Source organism: Schistocerca nitens, chromosome 9 (assembly GCF_023898315.1).
Source record: "Schistocerca nitens isolate TAMUIC-IGC-003100 chromosome 9, iqSchNite1.1, whole genome shotgun sequence".
NCBI lineage: Eukaryota > Metazoa > Arthropoda > Insecta > Orthoptera > Acrididae > Schistocerca > Schistocerca nitens.
Genome location: NC_064622.1, coordinates 63,328,882 through 63,351,097, shown reverse-complemented (window position 1 = coordinate 63,351,097; position 22,216 = coordinate 63,328,882). Strand labels below are relative to the sequence as shown.

The following is a 22,216-nucleotide window of genomic DNA, read 5'->3' as shown; positions in this document are numbered from 1 at the left end:
AGGACACCTAAACTTCATGTCCATCTTTGGAGAGTAAAGTTTGTTGTGAGAAGTGCAGGACAGAGTGTAACAACCATAAAATTTGGTTTTAGATGCTGTGATTTGACTGTAAAACCAGTCCTCAATAGTTTATCTGACCATGCTAGTTAAATGTTAACAATTAAATACACTACTGGCCATAAAAATTGCTACACCAAGAAGGAATGCAGATGATAAACGGGTATTAATTGGACAAATATATTATACTAGAACTGACATGTGATTACATTTTCACGCAATTTGGGTGCATAGATCATGAGAAATCAGTACCCAGAACCACCACCTCTGGCCGTAATAACGGCCTTGATACACGTGAGCATTGAGTCAAACAGAGCTTGGATGGCGTTTACAGGTACAGCTGCCCATGCAGCTTCAACACGATACCACAGTTCATCAAGAGTAGTGACTGGCGTATTGTGACGGGCCAGTTGCTCGGCCACCATTGACCAGATGTTTTCAATTGGTGAGAGATCTGGAGAATGTGCTGACCACGGTAGCAGTCGAACATTTTCTGTATCCAGAAAGGCCCGTACAGGACCGGCAATATGCGGTCGTGCATTATCCTGCTGAAATGTAGGGTTTCGCAGGGATCAAACGAAGGGTAGAGCCACGGGTCGTAACAAATCTGAAATGTAACGTCCACTGTTCAAAGTGCCATCAGTGCGAACAAGAGGTGACCGAGACACGTAACCAATGGCACCCCATACCATCATGCCGGGTGATACGCCAGTATGGCCATGACGAATACACGCTTCCAATGTGTGTTCACCGCGATGTCGCCAAACACGGATGCGACCATCATGATGCTGTAAACAGAACCTGGATTTATCCAAAAAAATGACGTTTTGCCATTCGTGCACCCAGGTTCATCGTTGAGTACACCATCACAGGTGCTCCTGTCTGTGATGCAGCGTCAAGGGTAACCGCAACCATGGTCTCCGAGCTGATAGTCCATGCTGCTGCAAATGTCGTCGAACTGTTCGTGCAGACGGTTGTTGTCTTGCAAACATCCCCATCTGTTGGCTCAGGGATCGAGATGTGGCTGCGCGATCCGTTACAGCCATGCGGATAAGATGCCTGTCATCTCGACCGCTAGTGATGGGAGGCCGTTGGGATCCAGCACGGCGTTCCATATTACCCTCCTGAACCCACCAATTCCATATTCTGCTAACAGTCGTTGGATCTCGACCAACGCGAGCAGCAATGTCGCGATACGATAAACCGCAATCGCAATAGGCTACAATCCGACCTTTATCAAAGTTGGAAACGTGATGGTACGCATTTCTCCTCCTTACACGAGGCATCACAACGACGTTTCACCAGGCAACGCCAGTCAACTGCTGTTTGTGTATGAGAAATCAGTTGGAAGCTTTCCTCATGTCAGCACGTTGTAGGTGTCGCCACCGGCCCCAACCTTGTGTGAATGCTCTGAAAAAAGTTAATCATTTGCATATCACAGCATCTTCTTCCTGTCGGTTAAATTTCACATCTTAAGCACATCATCTTTGTTGTGTAGCAATTTTAATGGCCAGTAGTGTATAATGACCAATTAGATACAGATCATAGAAGAAGAATACTGTATTGCAGAGTTAAACTGGCTCACTCACACAGTTTAGAGAGAAATTACAGAAAAAAACCTAAGAGAAATTTCATGGAAAACTCTTTCTTAAACATATTCCTACAGCACTTTGAGACTTGTTTTCCCATAAAACAGACAGGAATAAAAATGAACAAAGCAAGGACAAGGGGGTGGATAACTCTTAGGATTAAAGTATCTTGTGCTAGGAAGTGAGACCTCTACCTAATTCAAAGAACAAGCTGTAATCAAGATTTGAAACAGCATTACCACCGGTATTGTAAAATACTCTAATCGACCATTAAAAAAGGAAAACTTTTGTCATACGCCTGTGGTGTTAAGAACTGGTTCAGAAGAATTTTGTGTATTAATTATACTGTGCTCTGATCAATATCTTCCACCAGAACATAACAACATTAATCTTCTTGGTGTAGAATGATGTTTACATTCTTTACTTTTTCTACTTGCTGGGTTTTTTAATTGTAATTTGGAGTCATGGTAGATTTCTATAAATTAAGAATAAATTTTTGCTGCATACTGCAAAGATATTAATTGTGCAACTCATAAATAATTGTTATTTTTCTTTCCTATTAAATACTTCAGTTTTATTTTTTCAATTAAATAGGTGTCAAGGGTAAATCTTTCAATGTAAAATCACAAATTTCTTTAATGTTTTATTGTTGCAGGGAAATGCAGTTTATTGACAGCACCGATTCATTCTTACATACATACATACATACATACATAATAGACCATGTAATTTCAGAGTGTGTGTACCTCATGAAGGCTCAAACATAAGAGAACATTGAAATATGCCATGTTACGTGACAGACACTATGGAGTCATAGGCTGGCAACATTGAACAGTGGTAGCTTCTTGCGATCACAAGTTGTTGTGTGAACTGTGGTGATGGCCGATTCAGCATTTTCGGCTGTTGTAATGAAGAGTCCATTGTTAGCATGCCATGTTGCTCGCACACTAGACATGAAACAGAAAAACATTTATGCAGTATACAATATTGTATCATACCAATAAAAAAAGCATATAAATTCGCATAAAATCTTTTGAATAAATATTTAATTACTTTAATGTTGTCTTACCTGTTTTCGTGTAAGTGGGAAGTACAATACAGTGAAAGTTTCATTATCTTGTCACACTACATGCTCTAAAAACAATAATCCCAGTGTAGGCAAAGACAATTATGAAATATTATTATACAAGAAAACCTTCCAAATAAAATTGAATATGCAGAAAATAGTTCCGGCAGTGATAATGCTTAGATGGCCAGTGAAATCAATGATTAATTCCTGGCAGTGGTATCAAGCACTGCATCCACCAATAAACAATCAAATATAGATGCATTAAATTTACTTTGGCATGCTACACAAATGAATATCAAACAATAGTTTCAAAATTATGACTCCTAAGGAGATAACAAAATTCATCAGTTCTCAAAATAGTAATAATTCTGCTGGCTAGGATGGGTTTTCTAGCAGAATATTAAAATAATGTGCTGACTTGATAAGATTAGCATTAAGCTGTCTTTGTAATCAATCAGTGTCTCAGGGGATACTTCCTGGCAGACTTAAACATTCTGTGTATCCTTGGAGCCTTTCACAGTGGCATGCCTTAGTAAAATCTTCTCAGTTTTCAAGCTGTCATCAGGAGTAAGGAAACCACTGACTGCCAGTGCTGGCACAGTGTTCCACCTACACAATCATGACAGCAGCATCTGGAACCTTCCAGGGAGGGCCAAAGTAACACATGAGTGGAAGGCAAGTTGAGAAGCTCATATCAGCTACAGCCAGCCAAGGGCTGAGGTGATGATTGGTGGTGATGCATGAGCGAAGAATATAGTCTCTTCAAATTTTATTGTGTGTCCATTCTCCAAGGAATATTCAGCCACACTTGAATTCTCAAGCTCTCTCTGTTTACCGAGTCACACTTCCACAGTACAAAACACTGGAACAGAGAGAGTAGTTTGGCCTACGTACACGCTGCCGCGTTAACAGGAGCACAACATACATACTGGGCACTCAAAGACCTAAAGAGTCTATAATGAACATAACTTACCCTCTTGGAAGCAGACCAGAACACTAGTCTCAGTCCCTGCACCTGCAGCAACATCTAATCTCGCTGGTTGTTAGCCCATAGTACAGAAGGAATGCAGATAGCTTGGCCTCTTCTACCAAGTCATGAGCCATCCTTCATTGGTGGCACCTGAAAGTGTTAGCAATATCTCCCTTCAGACTGCAGATAATCATCAGAAATAATCTAGGCACAGAGTACTAACATTTTCAGGACCACGATCTTGTGAACAGGATGTGAGAGTGACAGTTTCCAATGTGGCACCTGATGTCATCCAGTCCTGTGGCACGCCTAGAGCTGCTACAAACCGCCCAACTCGCCTTCCTGCACATGCACCACTTTGGCCCTCTCTGGAAAGTTGCAAACCCTGCTGTTGTGCCTATCATTGTGCCAGTCCTGGGAACCAGTTTCTTTTTTTTCCACAAGACAATAGCAGATACAGCTATCAAAAGCTCGACTGAAAACCAATAAAATTTTGGCAGCCAGGGACTGTGTGTGTGTGTGTGTGTTGCATTTGCATAAGCCTGTGTGTATGGCTGTTTTGGGCAAAAGTTTTGTTTGGCAGTGTTTTGTTACGGCTACCTGCAACTCAGCATTTCGGCTATATGGTGAGAAGCAACTATCCTTTTCATAATATTTTCGTTGCTCCATTGTGGATTTTCAATTATTTGATTTTAAAATTTTATTAAATGTACTATGGCAACACCCATCTACAAAACTGGAGATACGTAGACCAGTCTAAGTACAGACCTGTGTCAGTCCTTCCACTCTTTTCAAAAGTTTTTGAAATCTGGGCAGAACTTGTTAACTGCCTCTCAGTTTGGCTTTCTGCACAGAAAGCAATGCAAGACCTCACAAACAACAGCTCAGCAGAGCTAAACATAAAAAATGATACTGTTGGAATATTTTGTAACCTTGTCAAAGCCTATGATTCCATGGACCACAGACTTCTAGTTGGCAAAGTGTCACGACATTAATAGCATCCCTGTTGAACGGATGAAGCCTCTTTGTCAGAATGCGTCACAGACATGCAACAAACCTCAGAGTGGGGGAATGTAAAATATGACATCTCATGTTTGTTCTAACCTACACAATTGGTCTTTCAATAACTTTGAAGTTTTTGAATTGTCTTGTAATCTTTGTTGATGAAACAAGTACACTGACCACGGTTCTAAACTCAAACTTAGTAGACGTAGCGTACAAGGAACCCCTTGGGTGCGAGGTCGCAAAGGGCCAATGATGTTTACGGTATTCAACACGCCACATATTGTCTGCCATGCAACAACAGTGTTGGCTGCTATTGGCAACAGGGGGCGGGACTGGAGGTATCCAATGGTGAGCACAACATGAAGCTGCGTAGAGTAGTTGGACTGCTTAGTCAATGAGTAACTCGCAACAGTACTACAGTCTTAGTGGTGTTGATACAATGTAGAGCAATGGCAACGATAGACAAAGCAAACATTGCACTGTATCTACAACAACAGTTGCTGAAGTTGACATTTCATCCGAAAGGAACCAAAGGAATTTCACACAGTGAGAAAGAAGTGACAGATGAAAAATTAGTGCTCCTGCATGATGAGTCAGTGGAATGTGTGGTGTCTTATACAGGGTGTTACAAAAAGGTACGGCCAAACTTTCAGGAAACTTTCCTCACACACAAAGAAAGAAAATATGTTCTGTGGCCATGTGTCCGGAAACGCTTACTTTCCATGTTAGAGCTCATTTTATTACTTCTCTTCAAATAACATTAATCATGGAATGGAAACACACAGCAACAGAACGTACCAGCTTGACTTCAAACACTTTGTTACAGGAAATGTTCAAAATGTCCTCCACTAGCGAGGATACACGCATCCACCCTCCATCGCATGGAATCCCTGATGCACTGATGCAGCCCTGGAGAATGGCGTATTGTATCACAGCTGTCCACAATATGAGCATGAAGAGTCTCTAGATTTGGTACCGGGGTTGCGTAGACAAGAGCTTTCAAATTCCCCCATAAATGAAAGTCAAGAGGGTTGAGGTCAGGAGAGCGTGGAGGCCACGGAATTGGTCCACCTCTACCAATCCATCGGTCACCGAATCTGTTGTTGAGAAGCGTACGAACACTTCGACTGAAATGTGCAGGAACTCCATCGTGCATGAACCACATGTTGTGTCGTACTTGTAAAGGCACATGTTCTAGCAGCACAGGTAGATTATCCCGTATGAAATCATGATAACGTGCGCCATTGAGCGTAGGTAGAAGAACATGGGGCCCAATCGAGACATCACCAACAATGCCTGCCCAAACGTTCACAGAAAATCTGTGTTGATGACATGATTGCACAATTGCGTGCGGATTCTCGTCAGCCCACACATCTTGATTGTGAAAATTTACAATTTGATCATGTTGGAATGAAGCCTCATCCGTAAAGAGAACATTTGCACTGAAATGAGGATTGACACATTGTTGGATGAACCATTCGCAGAAGTGTACCCGTGGAGGCCAATCAGCTGCTGATAGTGCCTGCACACGCTGTACATGGTACGGAAACAACTGGTTCTCCCTTAGCACTGTCCATACAGTGACATGGTCAACATTACCTTTTACAGCAGCAACTTCTCTGACGCTGACATTAGGGTTATCATCAACTGCATGAAGAATTGCCTCATCCCTTCCAGGTGTCCTCGTCGTTGTAGGTCTTCCCCAGTCGCGAGTCATAGGCTGGAATGTTCCGTGCTCCTTAAGACGCCGATCAATTGCTTCGAACATCTTCCTGTCGGGACACCTTCGTTCTGGAAATCTGTCTCGATACAAATGCACTGCGCCACGGCTATTACCCCGTGTTAATCCATACGTCAAATGGGCATCTGCCAACTCCGCATTTGTAAACATTGCACTGACTGCAAAACCACGTTCGTGATGAACAATAACCTGTTGATGCTACGTACTGATGTGCTTGATGCTAGTACTGTAGAGCAATGAGTCGCATGTCAACACAAGCACCGAAGTCAACATTACCTTCCTTCAATTGGGCCAACTGGCGGTGAATCGAGGAAGTACAGTACATACTGACAAAACTAAAATGAGCTCTAACATGGAAATTAAGCGTTTCCGGACACATGTCCACATAACATCTTTTCTTTATTTGTGTGTGAGGAATGTTTCCTGAAAGTTTGGTCATACCTTTTTGTAACACCCTGTATGCTTGAATGGGCAGACAATGTAAATGAGGAGTACAATGATGACAAAATGTGCTTAACAAGTGAAAGTGATATTGAAACAGGAGTTGAGCCATGTAGTTCATCGTTCTTGTTGGGCAAGGAGCCACAAATCCCGCCTCCAGTGGAACACAGTAAAGGGCAATCATTGTCCAAGGAGCGGGTACTAAACAAAATTACATACAGGGAAGATCATCCGCAGCATAGTAAAAAAACAATTATGAACAGATTTTGAACAAGGCTACAGCAATATGAATGTGTAGCACATAATGAAAACTACAGATATTCAACAGAGGAGAAGACTTACTTGATATAAAAACTGCTTTTCATGCATTTCAAGGATGCTCGATATAATTTACAGGATGTCCATGATAGTGACCTAGTATGTTATGCACATCAAATCATGAACGACACAGATTAAAGTGATTTCAAGGGACACAGTGGATGGTTGCATAACCACAAACATTGATACAGAATTTGAAGACGTAAGATAAATAAATGTCTAATAAAGCATCAACTTGATGATGCATAGCAAACTGCAGAATCAGCCTGACAATTTGTAGATGAGATAAACAAACCTATCCAATTGTTCAGGAAGAACATCTACATCTACATTTATACTCCGCAAGCCACCCAACGGTGTGTGGCAGAGGGCACTTTACATGCCACTGTCATTACCTCCCTTTCCTGTTCCAGTCGCGTATGGTTCGCCGGAAGAACGACTGCCGGAAAGCCTTCGTGCGCACTCGCATCTCTCTAATTTTACATTCATGATCTCCTCGGGAGTTATAAGTAGGGGGAAGCAATATATTTGATACCTCATCCAGAAGAAATTTGTTTTCATCTCCAACCAGTCAGCATTTGAAGAGGAAATGAAAATGAAAGAAGTCCTGGAAATTAGAGGTGCTAAGAGAGTTGTATCAAGATCAACTAACATCAGTGCCTTAATGAATTCATATACAGTTACGCTGACTTAATTTGGATGGCAAATTGGCTGGAAAATTATTTACTGTGTTGCCAGAAGTTGGAGTTGCTCTGCCCACTATGATTTTCTCTCATGTGCTTGATCTTGCAAGTGCAGAAAGTGAGAAAATGTGCGCAAGAGTACTACAACTATGATACGGGTACTGCTTTTGCCCAACAGTTGGTCAAAAAACTGACTTTTACTCAATTCCTGGTCTGCATATAAATGACACTACTTTAGAGCAAACTATCCCTATTGCGAAATGTGTGACATTGCACTTCATACCACCTGGAATCACTGGACAAATTCAGCGTCTGAACATTTGTTTCTTTCTATGTCTGTAAACCATATGATCATATTATCTGCAGCTATGCCTTAAAGGATAGCCAGTTTCGTGATAAGTTCGATAACAGACTGTTTCACCAATATGATTCTCCATATGCATTCTTTAAGAGTGGATGTCCTGCACGGTCTGTAACTCCAAAGAAGTTCACTTTCAATCTTGAGGGTGCACACCTTTGTGATCATTGTGGTGCATCAATTTTCATTTGGTGTTCATGGTGCAAGCTAATGGTTTATTTCAAACATTCCCTAAATGTCAACTATGTCCATTTTGTGAAGTGTAATACATACATCCCATAGAAGGTTGAACTCTGCACCTCACGGGCACTCATTTTCTGTTGCCCTCCTGATGCACAAGGTGAGTCATTAGCAGCTAATATTTTTCCTGACATAACTGTTACAAATAAGCCTTACTAAAGATTGAACTTGCGACATCACACTTAAGTGGTTCCTTGTTAGATGATAGGTGAACATGTTTACAGTTAACTTGCTTACAATTAGCCATGTAATTCTTAATCCCAGAAATACTATCTTGCAATTTGAAACAAGCGAAATTGTTATGTTAGCACCAGAATTAGCACTATTAATGAAAATATCCTAAACGAAACACCCACAGCGAAATTCTTTGTCGGACTATTGGGTACTGCATTAAAATGAAGTCAACACATGTAAACTAATCAAGAAGCTTGGTTTAGCATGTTCTTCCCTTAGAAGCATCTCTCATTGAATTGAAGACGAGAGTTCTGTTTTATTTTGCATGTTTTCATTCTCACTTATGTTATAAGATCATCTTCTGGGGCAGTGCACCTAAAGTAAATGAAGTGTTTATTCAGCAGCAGGAAGCAGTAGAAATAATGTGTAACATAGGTAATCATACATTTTGCAGAGACAGTTATAAGGATCTTTGAATTCTTACACTCATGTCCAGTACATTTACTCCTTAATGGTTTATGTCAATTGACAATAAAAATCAGTTTCAGATGAACTGTGATCTACTCAATCAAATATGAAGCAAGAGATTTGGAATCCTTGATAATTCAAAAGGAATTAAAAACATACGTCATTAACCGCTCTTGTTACAAATCATCTGAATATCTAGATTTGAGGATTGAAAAGTTCTGTTAACTGAATGAGAAGTAGCTGTGTTCACCATAAAACTGCATGACAAGTAGTAATGTACTGGAAACAGAAACAAGTAATTCAATATGTAGCCAAATATGACCTTTAAAAAATACCAGTATCATCAAGTTAATATTATGCTACCACTAGGAGATACAAAGCAGCTATTTAGTACAGACGAGAAGAGGACATGGTGCTGGAATGGATTAGGCGTGCGTGGAATCGTCGTCCTGGCACAATGCTTGGTTTACGCAGTCTGTTGGTATTAGATGCATACGCAGACCATACAACACCTGCAGCAAAACGAAAATTAGGGGAAAGCAAAACGGACTTGTCAGTAATTCCAGGTGGGATGACGTCAATTCTGCAACCACTTGACGTCTGTTTGAATAAACCATTTAAGGACAAGCTTAAACGCATATACACAGACTGGCTTTCGGAAAGCAACAGACAACTGTCACTAACAGAACGCGTAAAACGAGCAAGTTTGTCACAAATGTGCCAATGGATTTATGATGCATGGAAGTGTGTTCCAAATCAGACTGTGCAACAAGCATTTAAAAAAGGTTCGATATCCAGTACACTAGATGGTATGGAAGACAGCGCTCTGTATGAAGAAATGAGCAACAAAGAATCGAGTGATAGTGATTCAGAATCATGACTGATATTTTAAACATTTCGTATAAGATGTATTGCAAACCTAATAAATTTTTGTTTTAAATTTCAAAGTTTAATTTCTATTTCATTCTTATTTTATAAGTGTTGCTACTCTACATTACGGAGGATAGAAAAGCGTAGAGCTGCATCAAACCAGTCTACGAACTGAAGACAACAACACACTCTATTTATTTGAAGTCATCACTAAAAATCTACTACGAAAATCCGACTGGCAAGACTAGGATGTGTGTCAATATGGTCAACTCTACGTTCTGAATTTTTTCCTACCTGTGGCAAGAGATGGTTGCTAAAAGGAACTTTTATGAATCTTGAATCACATCCAGAGTTCTCTTCACCATAAGAATAATACGAATGTAAACATTATGCCATGTATTCTTTCGTGTTTGCTGCTATCTCATTTAAATCCTGTCTGCCTAATAAACTAGGAAACTAGAGTGAGACAACAGCAAACGCAGAAGTATATACATATCATGTCATGTTTATATTCGTATTATTCTTATGCTGAATAGTGATACAGTCAGAAATGAAGCACGGCAACTGACTTGATTTTTAAATCTAAGATGACTAATTTCTGTGCAGAATGTAATGTACTAAAGAGGCGTCTGCAAAGATTTTCAAACGGAGAAAAATTTTTGCTAAAGTCTCGTTCAGAACATCATCTATCGTACGCAGTCTATTATTTGGTTCTTGTTGATCATTATCAAAGAAATAAGCAGTGTAAGTAACAACAAATAGCAGTCTCTTGACATTCTTCCGCTACTGAGACAATTCCTCTTTTTTTTTTTTATTATTGTAAGCGGCGGTAGCGCGCACAAAAGCAAGCCATGCCGCGAGCGGCAACAGGTCGTAAACACTCATCATCAGAATGCGACAAACAATGCATGACAGTACAATAATGCATTTTCAGCTTAGAGTGACATAAACATCTATAACAAAGAGAATGACACATATCAGGTCAAAGCAAAATAAGCAATTGATTCAAACCAGACGAAGCACGTAAAGAAGGAATGGTACCCGTATAAATACGGACGGAGCGCCTGACACATAGCAATGGCTACCTGGTAAAGCTTAACTGCTAAGCTTACGACTGGAACCAAACTACTGTAGCTGTATCTTCATCCATTCGTCCTAAACTTTTGTCTCATGTTACAGTGGACCAACTTTGTTTCGATTTGGAGGTGCGGTCTAAAACTTTTCTCTCCCCTTGAATTTCGAGTCTCAAATTTCAGGTGCGATCCCTCCCCCCCCTTGACTTCGAGTCTCATTTATCAGATACGGCTTTGATTTAAGTGCGGCTTAGATTCGAGTAAATACGGTATTTATCTCTTTGCATGTCACACAAAGAACATCAAATTTTACAAAATGTAAATTGCCAGAGTGGAAACTAAATGCAAAAGGTTGTGAGGGAGGTTCATGAAAGATTGTACTTTTATTCTGATATGTGTATTTTTATATCCTGACATTGTGGTAGAGGCATCTTCCATGCAAAAGCCCTGTCTTTTCTGACCATACAAATAACATTTCATCGCTTTTTTTGCCTGTGGTATCAGACGCCTCTCACTCCTGGCAGTGGCAACACCACTGGAGAAAGTAGGCAAGTGTCAAGAAACAAAATTATTCTGCTTCATTTTCTTGTACATTTATTAACCTCATCTGACATCCTGCAAACTAGTTATTTATAATAAGGAAAGTTACTGTTGTTCATTACCACTTGCACAGTCACTACGTAGTAACTTTTTACAGGAACCTCTACAGGAAAAACGTATTCCTTATCCAACCTCCATAACTCGGACATGTTGACCAATAAGCTAGACCTGCATAGGGAGGAGTGGGGTTCAAGTCCCTGCCTGACTGCCCAGATTTAGGTTCTCGACTGTTCCCATCAGTCATTTAAGACTAATGCTGGGTCATTCCTCGAAAATGATTCAGCTGATTTTCTTTGCCATCCTCGAGCAATTTGATTCCATGTTCTGTTTGATAATTAACTTGCCAATGGCGAGTAGTTAAGCTATGATCTGTAATGGCTTTATGGCTGGTACTACAAATAACACGGTGTGAACAGTTTTGCAAGTAACAGCATTTACTTCTGCTATTCCTGCTTAGTATTTACAACACACATCTATTAAATAATGATGGAGAGATTTATTAGGATATCAGTAATCCCATTCAGAATGACAGTAGGTGGCCGGGAATTTAATGTTGTCACCATACTCAGAAAATAACTGAATTGCTCGGGTGAACACAACAGTAAGTGCCAATGCTGTTTATTTTGAGTTACAGGATCATTGAACAGTAGAATATTATACATCAGGAAAAAGTTCTCATTCACTCAACAGAAGTCAGGGTGATGCTTCATGGTAAATGCCAGTGGCTGTCTGCCATGGGAACATAATGGCAAGCGACAGGTAAAAGGACTGGTGCTAAGAAGTACCCGTCTACGTTTTCCAAGAGTTACAAGAAAGTGAAGAAGACGTACTCAGTGATCCTGATGTCTCTGACTAGGATCCTGAGTACATACCCAATGAGTCAGAGGTATGTAAATTTGCAAATCTGCTACACTTAGTGCCCGCATCTCGTGGTCGTGCGGTAGCGTTCTCGCTTCCCACGCTCGGGTTCCCGGGTTCGATTCCCGGCGGGGTCAGGGATTTTCTCTGCCTCGTGATGGCTGGGTGTTGTGTGATGTCCTTAGGTTAGTTAGGTTTAAGTAGTTCTAAGTTCTAGGGGACTGATGACCATAGATGTTTAGTCCCATAGAGCTCAGAGCCATTTTTTTGCTACACTTAGTATGTTTCACAAACATGATGAGAAGTGCATGTACATCCATTATGTACGGGAAATGCATGAAATATAAGGTTACCACTGAATGTCTGCTCTTCAAGGCTTTATGATGTGTGTGTGCATATTTTTTCCATTTATATTTGTACAAATAATAATACACTCTAAGAAAAAAATTAATGATGCAACAAGAAGAAATTATCCGAATGGGGCAGAAATCGGCAGATGTGATGTACAGGTACAGACAAACAAACATTTATAATTTCAGAGAAAATGGATGATTTATTCAAGATAAAGAGCTTCACAAATTGAGCAAGTCAATAAAGTGTTGGTCCACCTTTCGCCCTTATGCAAGCAGTTCTTCAGCTTGGGACTGATTTACAGAGATGTTGGATATCCTCCTCAGGGAGATCACTGGAGGGCCCTGTCCATAATGAGGTGGTTGTCTATGAGATAATTAGTAATCGAATAACCAGTCGGGTGGGATCTGATGCAGCTACACTGTTTAATGCTTCGAGTGGGTCGTAATTGTGTGGTAACCCTGTCCGTGGCAACAGTGTGATGCAATGAAAGTTTATTTCATTATTGTTTTATTAGACAGTGCTTTAGCTTATATGATGTAAGTTTGTTCCACCACTGATTAATTAAACTAAGATTAAAATGTGATTTTGCTCATACATGATTACCTTGCTAATATAAAGACAGCTATTCATTACATGCGTAGAAAGCATAGCATGTGCCCAATCTTGTTATGAAGAATGGCATGCCTGCTCAACGGTTAATATACCCTTTTCACACTTGCAAAAAAACTTGCCTTGTCAAGTTCTGTAATTCAACAATATTGTGAAACTCCTTAACAGAGCCTCTGTGTATCGTGTAGATCGGCCATAAACTAAGCCATTCACTTAATGCCCATGGAACTGTGATAACCATGATGATAATGTTAATATTGTGGCCCACTCCAAAGGAATGTAAAAGGATTGACGAATACTTGATCTATCCTTTTATAAGTCGACTACAATGCACTATTATAGAAACCAGCTGCTGTTTCCATGTTCTCTCATCGTCCTCTCATTCCCCTCAGCAAGTGTGTGGCTCGCCCCTTGAAATTTTTGAAAAAATAATTTGACAACACTTGTCTGAGGCTTTACTGCCTTCATGTTCTCTCTCTGCCTCACAATTTAATGCTTATTGTGCACATGGAATATACAATACTCTTGTTCAGGACCTCCTTGTCTCATCTTTACCCAAGCATGTGACACCTAACATTCCCAGACGTGATCTACACGTTACAACCCTTTCATTTTTTCCATTTTAGAATGTCTCGGCCATACAGACTTCCAGTGCAGTCATTTCATCAACTCCTGTGGTCCACGGAATTTATGCACAAACTCCTCTGATTCTCTGGTTCTTACCTGAAATTTCTTGTGCTTGAAATCCAGTATTAGCTGATGCTCTCCCACCCAATCTAAACCTAATAATATAGGCACATTTACTAAATTTTCCACTGCCAAAAAAACTTTGAGAGAAGGTAACATTACCTTAAGAAAAATCTACCATGGTCTCCTACTGCACTGGCTTACTTTTGAGTCTAGTTATATCAATAATGTCCACTCTTGACACCGGCCGTGTGGGATAACTTCCCTCTAGATTGATTTCATTAAACAATGAGTGATTTATCATCCCTGCCTCACAAGCAGAATCCAAAATAAAAGCCACTCTTTTCTGGCCAGTCTGTCCACTAACGACAGGTTTAATCAATAACCCCAACCCAATGCCATCAGGTTCTTCACATAATTACTCTCTAAGCATCCTTTCTTCATGTAGGTTGACCTTTCTCACATATTTGGACCCTCGGTTACTACTACCCACTGGTCCCACACTTTTCCGATTCAGTATTGCCCCATTGCTCATTGGCAGGTTTACATTAGCATCCTCTTGGTTGTTGGTTATCAGTCTAGGATTACTGGTACCTTCTTTCTTTCTATTCTGGTCCTGCGTTCACTCCTGGACCTCACTACAGTGGGTGATTAGGCCCAGTAGGCCCATGTAGCTATTTTGGTTTAATTTCTATTACCCTGCCTAATACCCTGGGATTTAAATGCACACGTTGGAAGAGAAAGAAAAGGCTGCAAACGTGTGCTTGGACCAGAGGGTTAGGGCTGCCGAAATGAGGAAGGTGAAAGACTATTGGAGTTCTGTCAAAGGAATGGCTTGCTGGTTGGGAACTCTTGGTTCAGGAAAAGGGAGAGCCACAAGATTACCTGGTACAGTCTTAAGAGAAAGTCGATAGTTGACTACTTCCAGTCTGACAGTGAGATGAATAGGAACATCACTGACATTAAAGTAATACCATCAGAGGCTGTAGTGATTCATGAATTTCTGTGTAAATTCTAGAATCACTCAGCCTTCTACCATCTCGAACACACGATATTCTAGATACGAGTGTGGGATGGTAAAATCCTACCTACTGCACATTATATGTTTGTGTGTGCAGGTTTAAAATCAGTTGCGGGAAGAAAGTAGACGCACTGGTTGAACGGCACCGACAAGTACTTGTCAGGCAATCCATAGAGGTTTAGTGTGTGTGTAAGAAAGAACCATGGAGTTTTTATGTCACTCTGTGCTTATTATATCATTGACTATTGTTATGTGAAACAAGAACAGTTGAAAAAGTAATCTTGTAGACTCTTGATTCAGCCTTGGTAGAGGCAAGACGTATTTTTGGATTCATTTTGAGAAAGTTTCTTTTAACTGTAACTCATTTTGTTTCTAATGTTTGACGGTATGAGGTACGTACAGAAAGTTGCAAATGTACGTTGAAAGCACGAATTACATTGTGCATGAAAGTCAAATACATCGTTAACTGACGAAAAGGAAAGTTCGTATGTCTACTCATTTTATAAGTAGAAAGTGGCTTAAAAGTTCCTGTACCTAGCTCTATTCGATGGAGAAGACGTCAAGAGATTTTCCAGTATCCGACTATCCCGTAAAGAAGAGGGGCTGCAAAATTCCAAGTCAGTCACCTTGTAAAGAAGTGGAATGTGGTTTTGGGGAAATAAATCAGTATAACCCACACACACACACACACACACACACACACACACTTTAAGATGTCACAAAATGTTAGAATGTGGCGACCTGTGTGAAAGGTCTGAAAAAACATGAATTTTCAGTCAAAAATGAGAAAAGAAGCTGTTGCATGTTGCCATAGCAACCGAACATAATATGACAAGGGATTTACTCTGAGACACTGGAATATGTTCAAGTATCTAATGGAGCAAAATTCAAATGAAAAATGGTGAAGACATGAAAAATTCGCAATTATAAAACAGCAAAGAAGATTTCAATGTATTTGACTAAGAAGAAATACGCATAGAACGCTTCAACCACGAAGATCCAGTGCGGGGAGTATACAGCTCTCACACACGTCGCGGGGACGCAGACGTGGAAACCAACGTACATCCGACGCCACCAGCACCAGCTGCTGTTCACCAGTGCTGACCTGCCTCCACATCCGCTCACCTACTCTATGAGGATTCTACGCCGGTTTAGTGTGAAACAAAACTTCATTACTTTAGTACGAAGTGGTACAAGATACTGTCGAGTGAACTTTTATTGTGTCATTATCATATTTTAAGTTACTTTTAAATGCTTACTAGAGCTAAAGCATATAAAAGTATGGAGAATATACAACAAGTTGGGGACACTTAAGAACTGGCCATGAAAGTTAGCAAGAAAGTGCCTGACTGGGCTGAGTTGATAAAATTAATCAATGCTCAGAGTGTGACTCTAGGGTTGGTAAATTCTCAATTAAATGCTCAAAGTCTTAAGTTAAATACATTAGATTCACAATTAAATACCCAGAGTGACGCTTTAAATGCTCAGGGAAATACTAAATATTCAAACAACAAATTTGGGTTTGTTAAGTCCCAAGGTCGACTCTCAAAGTGAAGAATGGTAATCTGCGCAAGGGCATGGGCGCTTTGAAGACTGAGTTCAACGCAATAAGTACTGAAGTAGAGAATTTAAAAGCAGATCTAAGAAATGAGTTGACAAACTCTTTGACTACTCATATAAATCATATGTTTACCGACCTTCGTCAGAAACAGAATGATACCTTTCAGGATTTGTCAAAAAGGTTAGACCTTAGCATTGAGAACAAATGTAATAATGTAGAATCCAAACTTATTGAGAAGTTAGGCTCTTTTGAAAACGTGTACAATATTAAGTATAATTATGTAAGATGTGGGTTGTATACTTTGCAAGAGAGTGTAGATAAGCAGATTGAGTTAACGCCAATTGTTCAGTCGCAAATTACAGGTGTCAGTACACGGGTAGACAACGTAGAAAGAAATTTCAAAGAGCAAGTAACTAACTCTGATATTAAAAATGCAATTAGTTTGGAGGAACAATTTGGGGAAATTATAGATCGAGAAGTTACTGAGAGAATAACATCCAGGAACGTATTGCCTTTCCCTTCTTCTGAACTCACTGATGCCAGGAAGGGTATAGAGAACTGTGGACAAAGTAGAAGACAAAGTAGAAAAAAGGGTAACTTCACCTAATGTTGTATTAACTAGTGAAGCTGTGACTGATTGACAATGGGGAGCTAATTCAGGGTTATCTAGACAGTTCCCTAAATTTAGGCCGGATGGAAATGTACACCCGACCCATTTCTTAAAAAGATTTAATCACGCTTTACCAAAAAATTGGGAAGATTCCAAGAAGATCGAATTTGCTGTGGGGTACCTTTTAGGGGAAGCCTTAGAATGGAGCACAGTAAATATTGAGAATTTTTCTTCTTGGGAGGACTTTCAAAAGAAATTTAAAGAAAATTACTGGTCTGCCAGTGCACAAGAAAAGTTAATATCAGATCCATGGGACCCGGGCAGAGTCATCTATCCCCCAGGGACATTAACATTCTGAGTTAATGGGCGGAGTGACCACCGTCAGATCCCAAGTTGTTTTCAGTGTTTCTACCAAATAGTTTTCCTGCACCAAATTCCTTTAAATTCTAAAACTATCCTATAATCTTATTGCTTAAAAAAACTGAATATGATCATAAAATAGAGAACAACTTAGAGAACTTACGATAATCATAGAAGGACAAAAATGTGATGTCTAGATGAAATAAATTGAATAAAGCATTATATTTGTGGAAAATATAATACGATGTGACTAGCTGGACAACTGTTATACCATAGTGTATAGATTTTCTATTTTGTATAGAGTATTTTATGCCTTTTATGACATGTGATCTAGATGGGAGGGGTTGTATAAATTTTGAAAGGGGTGGGTATTGTAGCTAAAAGCTTGAGTTACAAGAACAGATAAATCATGATAACATAAAACACACATCACACCTTTCGAACAACCCTCACAACCAAGTGTGCCTGATTCTTCTTCATTTTCCATTTCCATAGGGTGGCTAGGATTTCCTTCGGGGACCTCGAGGGTGAAAGTGGAACAAGTCCATTCTGTAGGAGACAATTTAACACCAAACCTCCTCCAGCATCTTATTCGAGTACCTGAGAGGTAGGGATCCTCAGGAAGGGGGGGTGGGGAGGTTTTCCTGTCTTTGGGGCTATCTTTTTTCTCTTCTTCGATCCTAGCAACCACATCTATTTCTTCCTTTTTTACTTCTCATCTTGAGGACCTGTCTATCTTTTCCCTCTTTCCATATTCATAAACTTCTATCGCCGAAGTCCTTCCTTATTTCCGTGGTTACGAATAACCTACATCTTATCTTTAGATAAGAACGCTGAAGAATCAGACTACACGAACACACATCCACATATAGACAAATCTACACTTCTATGTAAACATTAAAGTATATAAGACAAAGCCTGTCATGATGTGAGAACCGCCAGGTGTTGTAGGGGAAAAGGTGTGTACACAGGGAATTTCACACATATATGGGGAGTTATGACAGTTCTACACCAAATATACATAAGGAGAGGTGCCCATACACAACGAACAGTTATAAAATAGTAATGAGTGATGGATAAATAAGAAAAAGGCATGAGCAACATCAGTGCAATAAAAACTGATGAACTGAAGGATAGGGAGATGTCAGTAGTATATCTAGACATAATATCTATTGAAAGTATAGAAGTTGATAAGTAGAGGAGGACTCTAGGGAGTGAATGATATATTAAAGAATGAATGCGAAGCTTAAAATAGATTTATATCTTTACCCAAAGATACTTAATTATGGTATACATAGAAATGTATATTAAGGTAATGAACCGTGAATCCTACTCAGAATGGATAAGGGGGGTGTACCCGGCATTCACTAAGTATAAAGGGCAGACGTACCTACATGGAGATAGGACGATCTGAGGCCTAAAAAATAGAGATGTTTTGTAAGGGGCATACCTACCAGAATGGAAAGAGGAACTGCTCTCATAATGTCAACCCACAAGCAAGGAATAGGTGCTGATCCTAGAAGAAGGGGACAGTATCATGACAAAAGTCAAATTTTATAGGAATTATCCTGGAAAGCGAAAATTCTGTGAACGACTAGCATTATTATGTTTCGTGGAAGTAAATTAGTGTCAAAAGAACACTTTCATTTCGTCCAGAGTTCCTCCAAGCTACAAAATGGTTCAAATGGCTCTGAGCACTATGGGACTTAACATCTGAGGTCATCAGTTCCCTAGAACTTTAACTACTTAAACCTAACTAACTTAAGGACATCACACACATCCATGCCCGAGGCAGGATTCGAATCTGTGACCACAGCGGCCGGCTCCAAGCTACAATTAATGAAAATAATACACACTAGGAAAAAGGTAGTACAAAAAGATAAGAATAGAAAATAGATTACTTATATGTCATAAACACCTAAAGTTTTCGATTGAAAAAGGAAATAAAGAAAAGAAAAAGCGTCCTCACAATTCATCAATATTAGTAAAGCTGACTAAAACCATGAGTAAATGTTCATGTCTTAATAACAAAGTAAAATAAGAAAAGAATACAGAAACAATAAGCAAAAGATTGTTCCAGAGAGGACAGAGAATTGTTATGGAAAGGAGGGGACATGTACATAAATATATGTAAAAAATTGTATACTGTTAAAATATGAAGTGTTATGAGTGATATTATTTGCGTAATGATTATATATAAAATATCGCATGTTCGATCTGAGGGGGGGATATGTAGTGATTCGAGAATTTCTGTGTAAATTCTAGAACCACTCAGTCTTCTACCGTCTCGAACACACGATATTCTAGATACGAATGTTGGATGGTAAAATCCTACCTACTGCGTGTCATATGCATGTGTGTGCCGGTTTAAAATTAGTCACAGGAAGCAAGTAGACGCGGCAATCTATAGAGATTTTAGTGTGTGTGTGTGTATGCTGCTCTGTGCTTATTGTGTCATTGACTATTGTTACGTGAAACAAACGTTGCGCATGAAAGTCAAATACATCGTTAACTGATGAAAAGGAAAGTTTGTATGTCTACTCATTTTATAAGTAGAAAGAGGCTTAAAAGGTCTTGTACATAGCTCTATTCGATGGAGAAGACGTCAAGAGATTTTCCAGCAGCCGACTATCCCGTAAAGAAGAGGGGCTGCAAAATTCCAACTCAGTCATCTTGTAAAGAAGTGGAATGTGGTTTTGGGGAAATAAATCAGTATAAGCCACACACACATTCACACTTTAAGTCATCAGAATGTTAGAAGGCCTTAGATAGCGACCATGTTTGCTGGTAATGAACCTGAGAGGGACTAAGGATTCGCCTATTGCAGCAGACATCCACCACAGCAGACTCCAATTTACTATGGGACAGAAAAGAATGGAGTGCTACCTTTCCTCAATGTTGAAGTTTACCGAAAGCCTGATGGTAAACTTGGCCATAAAATATATACAAAGCCCACCTGCACAGATAGGTACCTACATGCCTCCTTCCATCACCCTACCACTGGATGACCTACAGCCACAAATCATTGTGTGGGATGGGTGGTTAATGTGTCAGACAAGGAGGTTGAGGCCGCAGGATGTAGTGCCAGCAAAGCTAAAAGAGGAAGTTCTGAAAGATATGCAAGGCCACACATTGTTAAGACATGGGTCTGTAGAATTACAAATATGTGAGTAGCGTAACACTACTTGTGGAAACCAGAAGAAAAGATGTGGACTGAAATGTAAGGGGTTGTGTACATTGTGTGCAATGGCCAGATATGAGATACAAGTTATTACTTTTGCAGAGGTTACCAGGAACAACAGAACATTTTAAAATGATTGGGTTGGATATCCTCAGGCCATTCAATAGGGCTACATCTGGGAATTAGTGTTAACTATTACTTATCATTTTTCTATCTGTGGAGAAATGATGGCAGTACCTAACAAACAGGTGGCAACAGACATTGGCCAATAGCTGCGTGTCCAAATTTGGAAAGCCAGAAACGATGTCCACTGAGCAGAGACAAACTTTAAGTCAGATTCGTTAAAGCAGCCATGTAATTAAAGATTAGCATGGCATCCTAGGGCTAATCGTAGGACAGAGAGGGTGAATCGCTCAGTCTGAAGAATACTGAATCATTCTGTGAATGCGCATCATAATGATCAGGATGATGTTTATTCTTAGTTTAAGAACGTAAACTCAGAAGTCCATTTGGGGTAGTTTATGGGAGGCATAGGCCTATGTAGTGGCTGTTTGACAAAATAAGGCCAAGAGTTGGAAAGGACAGAGACTCCGTCAAGGACTTCATGAAAACAATAGAGGAGATATTTGGAGGTGTGTTCAGAGAACAAACACAAGAGTCCTGGAATGCCAAGAGCGACTGGGAAATTGTGAGAGCAGATTACCACAGTATAAAGTTGGTCAGTGGGTAATGTTATTAAACACATACATTCCAAAAGTTTAGACTAAGAAATTTGTAACTCATTATTACATGCTTTATAATGTCGTTGAAACAACATCGCTGGTAAACAACTAAGGTAGACACCACAAAAGTAGAGACCTCAAGGTCACTGCCACTGCCACTGCCTGCCACCAGCGGGGGCTGTGATTCGCCCACCCCTCGGCTTTGTTGCCATGTAGGTATCGTTAGCGGTGTGGTAGGTCGGAGCAGCTGAAAGCTCAGTGTTACCGTGCTATATCGAGTGGTCACATCTGATCGCAATGTCTTACTGCCTTTAGAAAGGTGCTTTGACGTATGTTCAGTGGTGAACAACAATGTAGGAGTAGATTAAAACTGTGTGCCGGACTGAGACTCTAACTCGGGACCTTTGCCTTTCGCGGGGACTCTAACTCGGGACCTTTGCCTTTCGCGGGCAAGTGCTCTACCAACTGAGCTACCCAAGCACGACTCACGACCCATCCTCACAGCTTTACTTCTGCCAGTACCTTGTCTCCTCGTTTCATATCAGTGCACACTCCGCTGCAGAGTGAAAATCTCATTCTGGAAACATCCCCTAGGCT

The 22,216-nt window shown here is 40.1% G+C and overlaps 1 long non-coding RNA gene across 2 annotated transcripts in view; it reads right to left on the bottom strand.

Moving 5' to 3' along the window:
- Positions 1-2,318: 2,318 nt before the first annotated feature.
- The window catches only part of LOC126202943 (uncharacterized), a 61,713-nt gene continuing 41,815 nt past the window's right edge, over positions 2,319-22,216 (bottom strand). Inside the window, exons 4-5 of one of the 2 annotated variants that reach the window (XR_007540207.1) lie at positions 3,689-3,835; positions 2,319-2,593 (exon numbers count right to left, since the gene is read on the bottom strand). This is a non-coding gene — a long non-coding RNA (uncharacterized LOC126202943). Of the gene's footprint in view, positions 3,836-22,216 lie in introns of both variants that reach the window. The other variant, XR_007540206.1, reaches the window with a different exon arrangement.